We start from the raw sequence: 15,128 nt of genomic DNA on the forward strand, positions 1-15,128 counted from the left end.
CAATATATAATAGGAATAGGAAGGTATTGCAAAACTAAACACAAGCAATACAAGAATCTGAAGTTATTTTACTTATTGTAAGCCCTGTGTCTGAAAAACAGAAATGGGTCAGAATTTTAGCAAGAGATTGTGTTGGTGACCAAATAGGAAATGGCATTTCTGACCTACTTTCCCCTAAAAAAATAGATGTAGAAGGCTTGAACTTCTTTTCAAACAAAACAAGAATCTGTAGCATTTGTGCTTCTCTGCAAAAATCCTATTCTCTTTTATTACCCCAGCAAAAATCAGAAACAACTCACTTCAGTGAGGTAGAATCAGAATGAACATACACTTGGTGTGAAGAAATAAATCTTTTTGTTTCTGCAAGCTGGCACCGTGCACGAGATGGGATGGATGGCTGCATTATTGGTGTCCTCCTCCAGCTCAGGTGACAGTTCAGGATATTAAAAACCCATGTCTCTAGGGATGGTGAGGCAGGGAATCCAGAGATGAAAGCCACAGATCACATTGTTATCTCACTTATGGATGAAAACTCTCTCTTCTTATATTCACTTGAATTTCAAACCCCATCTTGACAAATGCAGGATAAGCACAATTTTGAACTACACTGAAAGTCAAATTTATGTTGTACTTCTATGCCTGCACTGTTCTGCTATCATAAGAGACTACATAGTCAAGAGAGGCGATGTTTCACCCATAATTCTGGTCCCACTTTCCCAAGCAAAAAGAGGAAAGAATGGAAGATTCAGCATTCTTCTGCTGATAATTTATCACTGTCAGGCTCCAGAAATAATAAATAAACCCCAAAACAAACAAAAACCCATAAGCCTCCATCTAGTTTTGAATAGTGATTTTCAAAACGAGCTCATTCTGCCATGATTCTTCTCATGACACTTTCCATGATTTTTCCACACCAGCAACTTTCTAATAGCAGCAGAGAAAGAAAGAGCAGCTCCATAAAATAGCATTAAACAAGGAGGCTCATTGGTAATTAAAGTGGGAATGGAGATAGAGGAATACTGGGTAAAGCCTGCTGGAATGCCTCTTTGGGATATTTCAAACAGTTTTTTGAAATAACATTTCTGTCTTCCTGGAGCTAATTATACATTTGCTGCACACTAAGCAGAAGGCTAAATTAATTGGAAGAACAAAGGTAATTTGTTGCGGGTTGGAAGGAGGCCATGGATGCTTGTTTCCCTTGTGGGAGAAGAGCTGATGACCTATCCTAGGTTTGTCATCGACAAAAAGAGGGATGCAGGACCAGAACGTCCATCCCACCCAGTCCATCATACGGCACTACTACCCTCCAGCCTCCTCTTCATCCCTAGCTGTGCCAGGCACTGTGACTACTGACTGGGTAGCAGCAGGTGGAAAGTCTCTCTGCCTCTCCTTCCAGCCCCCTTCCATTCTTTCACCATCTGGCAGTAGATTGCTTCGGTAAGAGCTGCCAAATTCAACGTGTCAATATTAATCATGAAAGTCACAACGGAGTATTTGGGAGGCCCATACTCACGTTCTGCCTGTCAAATAGATCATCTCCTTTGCGCTGGTTCTTCATAAACATCTGGAGACACCTTATTAAAATAGAACAGATCATCAGCAGCTGGAGCATTTCAAAGATGAATGGGCTTTATGCCAGTAAATATGGTGCTTGCCAAAACACAGGTGGCAACTATATCTCTACAAGACTGCTACCCTTCCTATTGTATATATTCATTCAGACAGGCTATACCACGTGGGACAGGTATTGAATACCTACCTCTTTTCCCCAAGTTGTCAACATTTGCAAATATGAATTATGCATTCTCAACCTTCCAGAACGTCTGCTTAAATACAAAGCAACTCAGTAGTTCCTTTTTTTTTTTTTTTTTTTCCTCTGATAAAAAAGTATGATCAAAGAATCTGCTGAACATTTGCAGAAAATCAATTTCTCTGAGGTGCAAGAGAGACTATAATGCCAAGCTTGGAAGCCATTTAAAAATATACATTTCAGTTTGAGGTGGTCGTGCTTTTTTGAGAAAACATACACATGCAGTTGGTGTCTTTAAACACAGTTTCATTCCCCCGTGAGAAGGATTTAATTGGCTCCAATAAGAAACCACTGTTTTACATAGTACAATCTTTCACTTAATACCCAAGAATCCATGTCACGTATTTAAACTACAAGTAAAATACTTACTAATGAGCTAATGTTTTGCAAACACCCACAGAAATATTTGAACTTGACCACCTTCCTTTTAAACAGGACACGGTCTAGAGAGGGAGGTAGCTTTCTCAGCTAACCGTAGTGTTGATGAAAGAACATGGCTGTTAAACACAATTGTGGCCCTTCATTTTACTCCCAGCGTTTCCCTCTAATTCACTGTTTAACTTCAGGAAAGACACTTAACCTCTACGCGCCTCAGTTCACCCGTCTGTAAAATAGTAGATAAGTCACCTAATTCACAGGGATGTTATGGAGATTAATTAACTAACGTCTGGAAAATGTCTCAAGATCCTTCTGTGAAAGGCATTATAAGGGCAAAGGATAGTAGTATAACCGTATGCAAAAGGTTTTATCACTTGGCACAAGACAGTTTGGTTTTATCCTCTTTCGCTCTGCAACATCACTGAGTATTTTTACAGGGACCATTGGCTAATAACAGACTCATGCAGCTTCGCAGAGTACCATTATCTTAAGTCAAAGGACATGTTGTTTCACCCTAAATAAAACTATTTAGTCAGCTCCTGATACTGCTTCGAGATCCTCAGCGAGGTCAGAGCCCCAGCAGGCTAGATGCTGTATGTAGTCCTTGAAAAAACAGCTTTTGAATATGCAAGAAAGCTGCATCTACTTAACATAAGAGATCTTTTTAAGCTAATTTAATTGATCTGACAAATGTGCTATGCAGGCTGTCTTTAACAGCGGACTATTTTCACGGCCAGCTCTAGGTGGATGCAACCCAGGCAGAGCTGCCTTGAGCAGCAGACTGCTGTGGCCATGGGCTTTCTGCCAGCTTTGCCTGTGCCGATCTATGGGAAGTCTGCCTAACCATTGCTGCTTCCTGACAAAAATGAGTTGGGGTAGGCTGGGGGTGAGTTAGCGATCCCTCCTACCCTGAAACTCAGTGGTAGCAGTCTTCCACCCCAGCCTTTACTTTTCCTTTGCCATTCTGAATTTAGTAGGTTTCATTCAAACTGAAAGAACAGATGGTGAAGCTGACATGATTTTTAGTCCATGAGATGACACGAAGTCAGACCTTACATTAATTCAACTTTGCAGTACCCGCAGTAACTGCTCTTTGGTGCTTGCCACATGAACAGGAAAAAAAAAAAGAAAAAAAAAAAAAAAAAAAAGGAAGAACGGAACAGGGACAAAATGAGAAAAAGAAAATGGCTTGCCCATCAATAAGAGCCAGAAATAATTCCCAGATCTAGCCACTCCCTAATATGTATTAGTGATTCATTTTGGTCAACCTGCTTTTCCATCAATACTTTTGTGTATGATCTGATAGCTCCTTTACCCAGGAAATTGCATTATGCTCTGCCATCTTCTCCACTAAGCCCTACATACAGCTCGACATGCTCCACTCCCCCACCACTTGTTACCTGCTCTTAGTCAACTTTAAAATAGAAAAGTACCTGTCACAGCCACGTTGCCTTCAACTGCACATTGCTGTGAAGTTTTACATTAGGAAAGGAGCTGAAAAACTTTGTTTTCAAGTAGTTGTTTATCTTCTTGTGCTATTCTTATTCACCATTTCCTCTTCAAACCGCAGACCTGGAAGGGCAAGGGAATGGGGAGAAAGAAAAGTTTGGTCACAATTTAGAGTCATTTGTTCCTGTCAGAATTTATATGAGCTAAATCTCAAGCCTGGACAAGCCTTAATAACCATCATATTTAAAGTTCAGCTTTACAGGGGATGACTTTGTTGCCCAAGGGGATAAGTAATAGAATATAGAATAGTTCACCTTTCATGTGCCCATTCATACCCAATCCAGCAAGGAAAGGCTGGTGCTGGCCTTTCAGAGGCATACATGACATGAATTTATCAGTCTCTAAGCTAATCCCATTGGACTAAACTACTGCTAATTGGTGTCTAGGTAAAGTCACTTAGAAGGTCACTGAGAGAGCCAAAAGAGTTAGCTTTACTGCTAGGCCTGTTCTGGAGGGATGGGAAGCCTCTACATTTTGATAATCTCACCCATCCAAACAATTTTTAATGTTCCTCTCCATTCTTTATCTTTATTATCAATGTTTGTTTCAAGAGATTGCACCCTACTGAGGCAGTGATCTACAAATGAGAAAAAGCAACGCGTGGGCAGAGAGGCTTTCTGCAAAGCGAGGTGCCTCGTTGATAGCGAAGACATAAAGCAAACAGGGCAAGAGTGGATACTCCACTGGAGTATCACAGGTCACAAATGGAAATGTCCACACAGAAGACTGAGGAAAGGCTCGCGCAAAGAATTTTTACCACTGCAGACTACTTGGAAATCAATAATCATCTGCCAGTTACCTCTTCAGAGACTGGCCGTGAACAAAGACATTTCTCCCATCATTGGCCTCAAGTTCAGAGCTTCCCTGCCCAGGATTACAACTTCACACATTCCTGCTCCAGAACAGAATAGCTACCACTACCAGTAGGCCATTACCAGAGAGGTTTTTATTTCAGTTGATAGAGGCCAGTGCTTTCTGCGTGGAAGGTCCCCAAGTAGGTCACTCCTGACCTGCTGCTGCGAGGTGTGCGAGCAAGAGGCATGAACAAGCCTGCTCAGAAATCTCCCTTGCTGAAATCACTCCTGACCTGAGCACACAACTCAAAGGCAGCGTGCTCTGCAGTAACCTATTTCTCATTAGCAGCTCAGTCACACAAGACATCCACAGCAGCAGCTGGCCATCCCCACGGGATGTTGTGCAAGGAGCAGTGAGTATGGGTGTCTGCCTTCAAAAGGGAGAGGGGCAGTGGAAAACAGAACAAAGGTGGGAAAAAGGGTAGCTAGGAGTAAGTTCAGTTGGGCAACAGCCTTGGTGGGGGTGTGGATGAATGCTGATGTGCTTGAATTATTCATGTGTAATCTGGTATGAAGAGGTTTAGCCCAAAAGCCTCTGGTGGTAGCTCTCTGGAAGAAGAAATCTCACTGAAAACAAGGCTCGGGGGCAGGAGGGAGAGAGAGAGATCTGAGGAGAAAACAAAAGCAAGAGGATCCTGCCATAACACCTGTGGGTAGAGAAGACATTTCTCCATCACTAGAAGCTTATACCTTTAACCAGCACTAAATTTGTTTTAGCAAAAGGCCAACACAAAGAAAAGTTCTGACCTTGTTCTTTATCACAGCCACATCTGTAACGAGACAGAGACTGCCAAAGGATATCAGTCTCACAGAAACTTCCCCTCTTCACTAATCTGATGATTGTAATCCTTACTTGAGGGGACCCATTTTGTGTCTCCCCATATCTTCATGGGGAAGCTGGGACCTTGTGAGGAGCTTTATTCTGTGATGTGCATACTGTTAGTGGGAGTCCATGCTGAAGAATACATGTGCATTAAAAACAATGTAGGAGAAAAACAAGTTTCCTTACTTTTAAAAATTGATCTCAATTTGTTTATAATTCTGCAAGTTGAAGCCAAGGCCAATTTTCAATTGGTAACACCAGGTTTGTATTGAAGGGAGAAAGAAACAGCTCTAAAATTAGAAGACTGAATAATCTTGGGTTTAAAAGCATCACAAATGCTGGTCTTGTAAATACAGTCATCAAGAGAAATACAAGCATGTTTGCCATGTAATTGCATATTCAAAAATAATATGGAGAGAGCATTTTGTAAAGAAATGCAAATTTAACACTCATGAGAGGTCTAGTCTGGACAGCTTGGAGAAGGAAATTGCTCCACTGACTCACTAAGGAAACGGAGCAGTGTAGCAGGTCAGTCTCCATTCAGTTCTGCACGCAATTGAACAAAATCAGTGCAAATCACCCCTCATTTACACGCTGTTCCTGTAGCTCACCCCTCTTACCTCTTCCAGCCTTTTGTTTTGTGATCACAGGTGGCAGATCTGTAAGGATGCAAGCTCACCAATGTCTTTAGCCATTTTGCCTCAAGAGCAAGTTTGTAAATGAAGGACAGAAACCTACTTGCTGTCCTAATTTCATTTCCTTGGACTACCAAGCTTCACAACGTTCAGACAAAATATTTGCTGTGCCTCTCTGAATTCAGGGAGAAAAAGATTTCAAAAAAGGCAGTTTCCAGAAGAAAAAATGGATAGAGATAGGGAAAGAGATGTCAAGATGAGGGAACAAAAGAGACTGAAATAGTTCCTACTTTCCAACTCCTCAGGAGTTTGGTGTGGGCTGAACACTACAGTTCTAATGATCTAAACCCAGACACTCCCACCAGTGGGTGTTCAGCCTGCAGACCCAAATACCAGAGACCTGAATCTCCATTGGTTTGTCACAATTACATATAAAGTACATATAAAGTTGAGCAGTGGATGGATCTACAGAGCTGCTACTAAGCACCGAACAGAGGCATGCTTGGAGGTTTCTCACAAAAGTTATCTACTTGGCGGTTTCAATGTCTCAAAAGCACATTTGCTAAAATAAACTAAAACATCCCAAATTTAAACCTCTGCTCATGCCTTTCAGACAGGCCTAGGATCAACACAAAGCAACCAGATAACATCATACATGCTTACTGACCGCATATGAGCGCATACTCAGGGACTAGATAAATTGGCTTAAAAAGCAATGGAAGTAAAACCCATTATGTGGTGTAAATAATAGATTTGCAACTCTGATGTAAATAATAGATTTGAAACTCTTGCAGCACCTTAAGACACAGACATGTTCTTCAAATAGCCTGAAACTCTACTACAATCAAATGATATTGAGCAGTATGGTATAGATCTTACAATATCCCCAGATATTGGTCACACCAGTTACTGTAAGCTTAAGCTGCAAAGAAAATTTTTACTGAGGCTTAAAGGCTTCTATGTCAAGAGCATAATACAAATCCTACCTGGTAAACTTCAGCATTTAGGTCCCTTTTTAACATATAACTTCATTTACAGCAGACAAGACCCAAAAGAAGTCCTGCCAAACAATGTTCTCCATGTTAAATCTGAACACTACTTTTCCAGAGCCATTCTAGTGAAACACTGGTTTATCAAGGGAAGCCGCAAAAAGGGATGGGTGCATTTTGTTCCCACTACCTTTATCCAGATGCTTTGGTGGAGGCATTCCTTAGTAAGAGTGAGAGGGAAAGGAAGGCAGCTGGAAGAAAGCAGAATGGTTTGAAAAGGGATTTGGGAAATATTTCATGAATGCGATTCATGTGATAAGATCACTGGTAACTCCTTCTTCACAACTGAATCACAGAATCACTAGGTTGGAGGAGACCTCAAGATCATCGAGTCCAACCTCTGACCTAACACTAACAGTCCCCACTAAACCATATCCCTAAGCTAACTGCATCAAGATAGATTATTACAGAGGGATAATTACAGAAATAGAGATCTCCAAGTGTTTCCAAACGGAATTCTCTTTGTTACTGCTTCCCCTATGATAGCAAGTGCTTGTAATAAGTCCAAAGTCCTCAGAAAAGATGTCCTGAGAGCCTGCTGTGCTGGGCTGTCTAGATTTACCTAGGAAGACACAAGCCCCAAAGAGCTCAGCCTCACTTGTCCTCACCTGAACAATGTGCGGTACCTGTATGGTAACACAGGGTGAATGAAGATCTTACAGACATGGATGCAAGTTGACCGTCTTTTTGAACAAAAGAGAAAGGTTATACGTAGCTGAGAGAGTTTAGCAGAATCTACTGAGATTAATCAGGGTACAAAGAAGGGACATTCTCCTGCTGCTGGCAGCGGTTAGCACCATCCAATTATGACAGAAAGCTTCCCGGGGAGTTCAGCCACCTCACCCCAAGGGCTCTCCCCTTCAGACAAGCAAGCCCAGCTTTCCTTTCTGTGATACAGACACTTGAAGCAAAATTCATGAGTGATGTTCAGCTGGAGTGTTTGCTTTGCTCTAACAACCATCGTGCTTGCATCCCGGCTCAGATCAAATGTAGCACTGAGTATATGCACTCCCTCTGAGGATTAATCATCAAAATAGGGCTGGAAGAGAACCTCAAAGGTCATTCAGTCTATCTTTCTGCCTAAGGCAGGCTAAGCTACACAAACTGTTCTTGACAGACGTTTCTCTAATCTGTTCTTGAAAGCCTCTAAGGATAAGGACTTCACCACCCCCAAGGAAATCTCTTCCATGCTTAACCACCCTTGCAGTCCCAAAGTTCCTCCTACCAAGTAAAATCTCCCCTGGTTTATGTGACACATGAAATAGGAAAACAATGCAAAATGAGGTCAGAGAGACCTTGTCTCCATCTTGCCCATTTAATTGTGATTGTTTTTTCCTTATAGCTAGAGCACATGCCCAGTCCTGAGTTTAGAGTTCATATTCAATATGTTACATCCCTGCATCTTGTCTGTCCAAGATGCCAGAAAAGTGATGGAATTGTTGTTGAACTTTCCAGTTGTGACTTAATCTTTCAGACTGTATTGGAAATGTGTAATATTGCAATGGAAAAAAGGGGGAATTTTTTGAAGTAGTGCCCTTAAAAAGAAGGCATCTATGAACAGAAAATAGTTTATTTTTTCTCTTAACCTGATTGTTAATTGGATTCTTTTCACATTTAAAGACTTTACTGGATTTCTGCCTGTTTGTGCTGTGACACAGGCAGAAGAGAACATTGATTCAAAAGAGATTCTGTTGGCAATCATGCTTAAATGCACTCAGCTTTTAAAGATAGACTTCCCATAAGGTTTCCCTTGACCTGAACTGGCATCACTTCCATCCACAAATCTCTCCCAAACCTCAAGTCAATGATTTAATCTCATAGTGGACCAAAACGAGGTCAAAGACCTAAAGACAATTTCTTCTTCAGGAGTTCAGAGTATTTCAGAGGGACTTGCCCTTTGGTCAAGATATACAGATGTTAATGGTCAGTGAGCAGCCCAGAAGAATGAAATTGAGGGCTAGAGAATCTAAACAAGAGCCTAGGAAAGGGAACTCACTGCAAAAATACAATGAGCAGCAGGATCATGGGGAGAGGTACCTAAAGACAGGCAAGAAACACAGGAAATTCTGAAGCCCTTTCGTGGCAGTGTTGGGGAGGAGTGGGTCAGAGAGCCATGCCTGCAAAAGCAAGTGGAAGTAGTCTAGAGAAAGCTTTTGCATTTGCTAAATAGAAAAAGACAGCAAGTCTTCCCCCGAGCACTGGTTTACAAGCTTTCACTTCTACATAGTAGTCTTCCCCTTCAAGCCGAATTTAACTCAACAGCAGTGCTCTCAGGAATGGAGACGGACATCATCCAGAAGATGGCGCTCTTGGGCAAAGCACAACTTCTGGACAAAAAAAAATAAATATAAAAAAATCAAAGTTTCTTTAAGATTCCCTTGGCTTTCATGGCATAGCAGGATTCCTGCACATTTGTTCTCAGTTCACTGAGGAAGCCCATGCAATAATCTCCAAACAGCACGGAGGAAGGCATAAGGAGGCAGACAGATTAATGGAAATAGGACTGGGCCGTGGAGAAAATCCCCCACCCACCCCTTTGTGGGTACATACACACAAACAATAAAATTGCAAAAATAAACAGTTTGCCATCAGCTTGATCCAGATCTTTTCAGGATCAAGGGACTACTTGGAGTCCTCTTCTAAAACCCAGCACCGAAAATATGCCAGAAATGGTGTGGGAAAGGGGAAAGAGTTAAAACATGAGAAGCATGCCTAACAATTCATTCCCAGTCATCACATAACTTTTTCTGGGTTACTCATGTGCTGAGAGCACCACCTCTGACTATTCCCCACAGGGAAGGAGGGGTTAAAGGAATGGCAAAGAAAAAAAGAAAAAAAAAGCAGCTGTATTATGAAGGCTCATGAATCAATATTATTTAGCTAGCATTTCATTTTTAAATGCACTCATGCATCTATCAAATAAATGTTTTCTCTCAAGGATCTCCAAGTATTTTACATAAAAAAATAAATATGACTATTTACACAACAGAGATTGAAATGGAATTATTTTCATTGCCAAGGCAATCTGTTTTTCTTACCTTTTTAAAAGAGCACATCCACCATTGTACTGGTGAGATGATGCATTGGAATATGCTACTGTAGCTTGTTCCCAGATTTTGGTACAATATATACAAACTCCAGAAAGAAAAAAAAAAAAAAAAAAGTGTATATAGATAGACATGAAAGCTTAATTCTCAGATGTAGTTATGTTTGTATTTGAGGGCTACTGAAATCAAAAACAGACAGAAGGCTTAACAGATTTTAAGGTAAGCATCCAGCAACTTTCTTGCACCAAGGGCAGGGCACCTCTTGCATTCAGCTGAGCCTTCGCTGCCACCTTCTTCGTGCTCTTTGTTTCAGAAACCACAGCCACATGAGCCAGCTTTAGCCTGGGCTAGCAGTGAAGCCCAGGCTGCCTTTTCAATATAATTCTGCTACCCTGTGAGATGCAGAAAGCATAGTTTCTCTCTTTCTATTAATCTAACAAGAAGTTAATAAACCTGTTCTCTTCTTCTTTTTTTTTTTTTTTTCCTTCCCCTTTTTAAAGAATAACCTTGTACCTCAGTTGTTGGCTGAAAGAAAAAGACTTGAACAAAAATAAATGAAGACCCAATCAGCAGGCTCAGAAACCTCTATTCCCTAAACTAAGAGTCAATTAGTTATAATCAATTAAATAAAATTAAGGAAAACAAAGTCACATGGGCTTGGGGAAGGAAAAATGATAAATGAACTACTCTTGTAGTCACTTGGGGAAAAAAAATGTCACCATCAAGGAGAAAAAAAAAAATGGAAGCAATTAAAAAAGTTAAAAAGTTTCCTTATTGCAAGGAGACCAGGGAGCGTGCCAGCCCCCCAAGGTTTTTATCGAGACTTTTGAATTTATTTAATTTCTCTGTGTATGCTGAGGTACTGTGGGAGGTACGAAGCCACGAGGCCAGAGCTTTGCAGTGCCCTACTTTGCAAACCCAAGTGTAGCTGCCATCACTTGGGCTGCCGCAGGCCAGATGCTTACAGCCGACTTCAACCCAAATGTTTTGTCCCCATTACATTTTAAGAATGCCCTCCATGAACAAAGGACAATCCTACAGTCTACACAGGTGCCGGCCTGAGAAAATGAATATCTACCACCAGGAAGATGACTAATTAGACTCTATGGCTGCTCAACTAACTATACAGATAAGACCCAGAAGGAAAAGATTTAAAAGATTTCAGATGAGGCATGCAAATCACAGTAGAAAAAAAAAAAAATCATGAAAGTCCAAGCTGCCCAGGACATAGAGCATCTTCTTGATGATACCTTTGAAGCCTGCACTGTCTGGATTTGAGTTCAGACAAATCTGACAAGTCTAGTATTAATATATCTCACTTTTAACATAGATGGAGCTTCTGTGACACACTGCCAACAAGAATGTCAATGAATACCAGCCTTGGTGGTAGGTTTCAAAATCAATATAATCAGAACAGTGTTCTATTCACAGCTTATAAATTGCTGTCACAGTGGCTAACTTCACAGTCCTATCAGTTCCAGAAGCCTTGTTAAAGCTGCCTGTGAAGTTTGCTGGACACAGTTTTGTCAGAAGGTATTCTGCCTGCAGCTTAACGCTGGCACACCATTCAGTCTCTGCCCAGAAACTCCCCATGTTGCAGCAGCAGAGGCCACAGAAGAGGAGGAAAACATGCTGACAACATTTCAAGAGGTAAGGCAGAAACAAAAGTGGCATATTTGGAAATAAAACTTCTTTGTTCCTTCTCAAAGAAGCATTCTTAAAGGCCATGAATTCAGGAATCTTTAAACAGAAGCAGAAGGTAGAAAAATAAAGTAATTATAGTGCACTGTTTTCTACTTCACCAGTTTATATTAATACCGCAGACTTCCAGACATCTAGAAGCACATGACTGCTGAAACATGCTATTTTTCACCACAGGACAACTCCACACCACCCACAAGACATACATCCTTTCAAGACAAAATCACATCATTATCAAGCAGCTAATTTAGTCTTTCACCTATCAGGTAATTAGGTGAAGATCTCACCATCCACTTTCTGTAAGCTCAAATATTATTTCAGGATACCTGTGATATGTGCCTTGTGCCTTGGACCTGGATTTGGCAGTATTTCATAATCTTTCACTAATCCTACTTCTCTAAAAATATCTCTGTTTTCAAAGAATTTGAATAAATCGATTCCTGGTATGGCTCCCTTGATTCAGTTGAGTTATGCCCTTCAGTTTCAAACTTAACAACATATTCTTAAAGCTTGGAAGAATAAAGTGTTGTTCTACACCCAGACAATCCCTTAAGGTTATAAGGCTTTATCATGATCCTCAGTGGTAAGGTGTCATTTATTAAAATATTTTTTTCTCTACTATATGCTTTATCCTGCAACTGTTAAGACCTTCAGAAATCAAACTATCACCTAAATAAGGTGGAAAAGTACTACTGCAAATCTACCTAAGGGGAAATAGACACAAACATTAAGTGATTTGCCTGCAACAGTTGAGGGAACTCACTGGGGCTGGGAAATGAACTGATGTTCCTCAGTTCTTCATTCAGTACTTTATTCTTGGGCTCACTCGTCTTTCTCAGAAGTTAGCTTCAATAGCCTGGAAAGACAAAATTTAACTGCCGTGGGTGGTGTCATCTTCTTCCATTCAGCCCTGAAGCTCCTACAGACACGACAAGCTCAGAAAGCATTAGTCACTTCCATAGACAAGGGAAATTTCTGCTTTTTTAACAAGAACAATTGCCTCCCAGTAGTTTTTTTTTTTCTTTTTTTTTTTTTTTTTCTCTCCCCAGTAATTAAAAACCACAGAGATTAACCCATTACTCCCAGGATTTTCTTTTTTTCTTCACAGCATTGCTGTGAAAGCAAAGAAACATTAAATCTGTTGTCAAACATATGATGCCAAAACACTGAACAGCTACAGCTATAAGCTTTGTTGGGTAGTTTGCTATTTTCTTTTGAAAGAGCACACAGGAAATATCTGATGTCAAAAAAATATTACTTTGGTTTCTAAGGCACTCGAAATTAGCAACCACCCCACTAAATTCATTCTTGAAACTATGCATCCCATTTTTTTCCAGCAAAACAGATAACTTCAACCACAGTACAAGCACACAGATATGTAGTCATCTAGGAGAACTGAAATGTTTTTTCAGTCTATGTCGGAAGCTTGGCTACAGATTGTAACTAAAGTAGTCAGACTATTTATATTCAACATGGGTTGTGAAGTATTGTATCAAGATTAGATTAGTGGGGCTAATTTTTAACCCAAAAACCTGACTCCCAAGTTATCAGCTTTATATAGAAAATGTCTGCCATACAGCCTGGCTAGTAAGCAGGGAGCTATACTCATTTTCACTTTTCATCTCACTTCTGCATTATCTCCTACAAGCCATTGCATATCTATCATGAATTTTCTTGTATGCCTTTGCCCAAAATTCTTTTTTTTTTTTTTTTTTTTTTTTTTTTTAATATTTTGCTGCTGTCAGAATGGAACCATGTGCGTGCACTTTGCTCATGTTCTTCTGCACCTATTATCTCATGTAACCTCACAGATGTTAGCAAGAAATTCAATATAAATGTTTTCAAATATCAGCTGTCATTGTTAAGAATGCTACATTTGATGAAAAAACAAGATCACACTAGATTTTTACTATCCCCTTTCTATGCTATCCTGTCATCAAGAGCTCAGATTTACAGCAAGATAATTCCAGTGAAAGCTGAACCTCCACAATTACATATGCTTTGGGAAGGTGTCTAAGCATTCTCAGAAGGGATGCCAGAACTGGGCATGGGGCTAAAACCTTTGAATGCTCAGTGGGACTGAGTTCTGAATTAAATGCTGCCTTGATTAAGTTACTGGGAGCTCTTTTTCTCACCACAGACTTCATTAAGAGTACAGAGACCTTGAATGGCTTGAGGGTAAGATTCAACTCACCTACTCCACTTGTCTACAAATTGGGTGTCAAGTCTAAGTTAGTCTCCAGTGCTCCCTCCCAGTGCCACTGACCGTGTACAACATCCTGGGCAAGTCATTTAATTTCTCTTAGCTGCGTTAACTTCTGAAGTGTTTCCTGGAAGTGAAAGTAGTAAGAAAGCCTCACAATGGCAATGTCTGCTATAAAATCAATGTCTACAGACAACTTTCAACACTCCCATGAAAGAGGCAACATCAAGATATGACATCACTTATATGGATACTTTTCAAGAGGCAAATGCTATAATGGATCTTATTCCACTGGACAGGTGTCACAGACTCGGATGAAAGTACCATGGGGTAACAGCACAGTGCCTTTCTATAATTATGTAAATGACACTGGTTATGACTACTGGTTATATTCACATAAATGACCCTGATTTTTCAGAGATACTCCTCTTCCAGGTGTAATTTTGCATGCAACATAAACTGTGGATTTCAGAGAAGCACTTTATGCATCTAAATATCAGACTGTACCTACAAATTGTTTAGACAGATACTTTAATACCGTAATTTGTTAGTGCAATTACTTCAGTAGGCAAGACCTTGTGCAAGGAGGCAGCAAATAATTAAGACCACTAAGTTGGAGCCTAGGGCACCATTTTAAAATATTTTATCTAATATTTAAATTTGGCAAATGTAAGCAAAAGGCGCTTAAGGAGAATGCACTTAGACAACCAGCACGTAAGCCTCACATTGCACCACAAAACCTACTTGCACTTATTGCTGAAGATTATTTTTGAATGCTCTGATTCTAAAGATATCAAAATTGGCTATTGTAAGTAGTTGATGCTGCTTGGCTTTTCAAAGCCTCATCAAGTTTTTAAAAACACAGATGGCTGTTCTACGATAAAAAAGAATTTACCTGCAGTGATGCATTTACACCAGAATAATCAGTCTGTAACAAGAGAAAGAACAAGCTGTATATTCAATATGGAAAGTTACATCCATGAACTCTAGTGCCGTCAGTATAAACAGGTGCTATGCTGAAAAATGTGAAGCCTCATTAATGCATCATTTAATAAAATGCACCTTTTTCTTATCTTCCAGGTCTCTTTACATCTTCCACAAAGATTTGCTTTTCTAAGT

General features: G+C 40.2%; 1 long non-coding RNA gene across 3 annotated transcripts in view; it reads right to left on the reverse strand.

Annotated features, from left to right (window-relative positions):
- Window positions 1–349: 349 nt before the first annotated feature.
- The window catches only part of LOC311443197, a 61,368-nt gene continuing 46,589 nt past the window's right edge, over window positions 350–15,128 (reverse strand). For all 3 annotated transcript variants that reach the window (XR_014697119.1, XR_014697120.1, XR_014697121.1), the window contains 2 exons: window positions 3,622–3,760; window positions 350–1,574 (listed from right to left, as the gene is read on the reverse strand). This is a non-coding gene — a long non-coding RNA (uncharacterized lncRNA). The remainder of the gene's footprint in view (window positions 1,575–3,621; window positions 3,761–15,128) is intronic.

Source organism: Aythya ferina (genome assembly GCF_964211825.1).
Source record: "Aythya ferina genome assembly, chromosome: 12".
Taxonomy (NCBI): domain Eukaryota; kingdom Metazoa; phylum Chordata; class Aves; order Anseriformes; family Anatidae; genus Aythya; species Aythya ferina.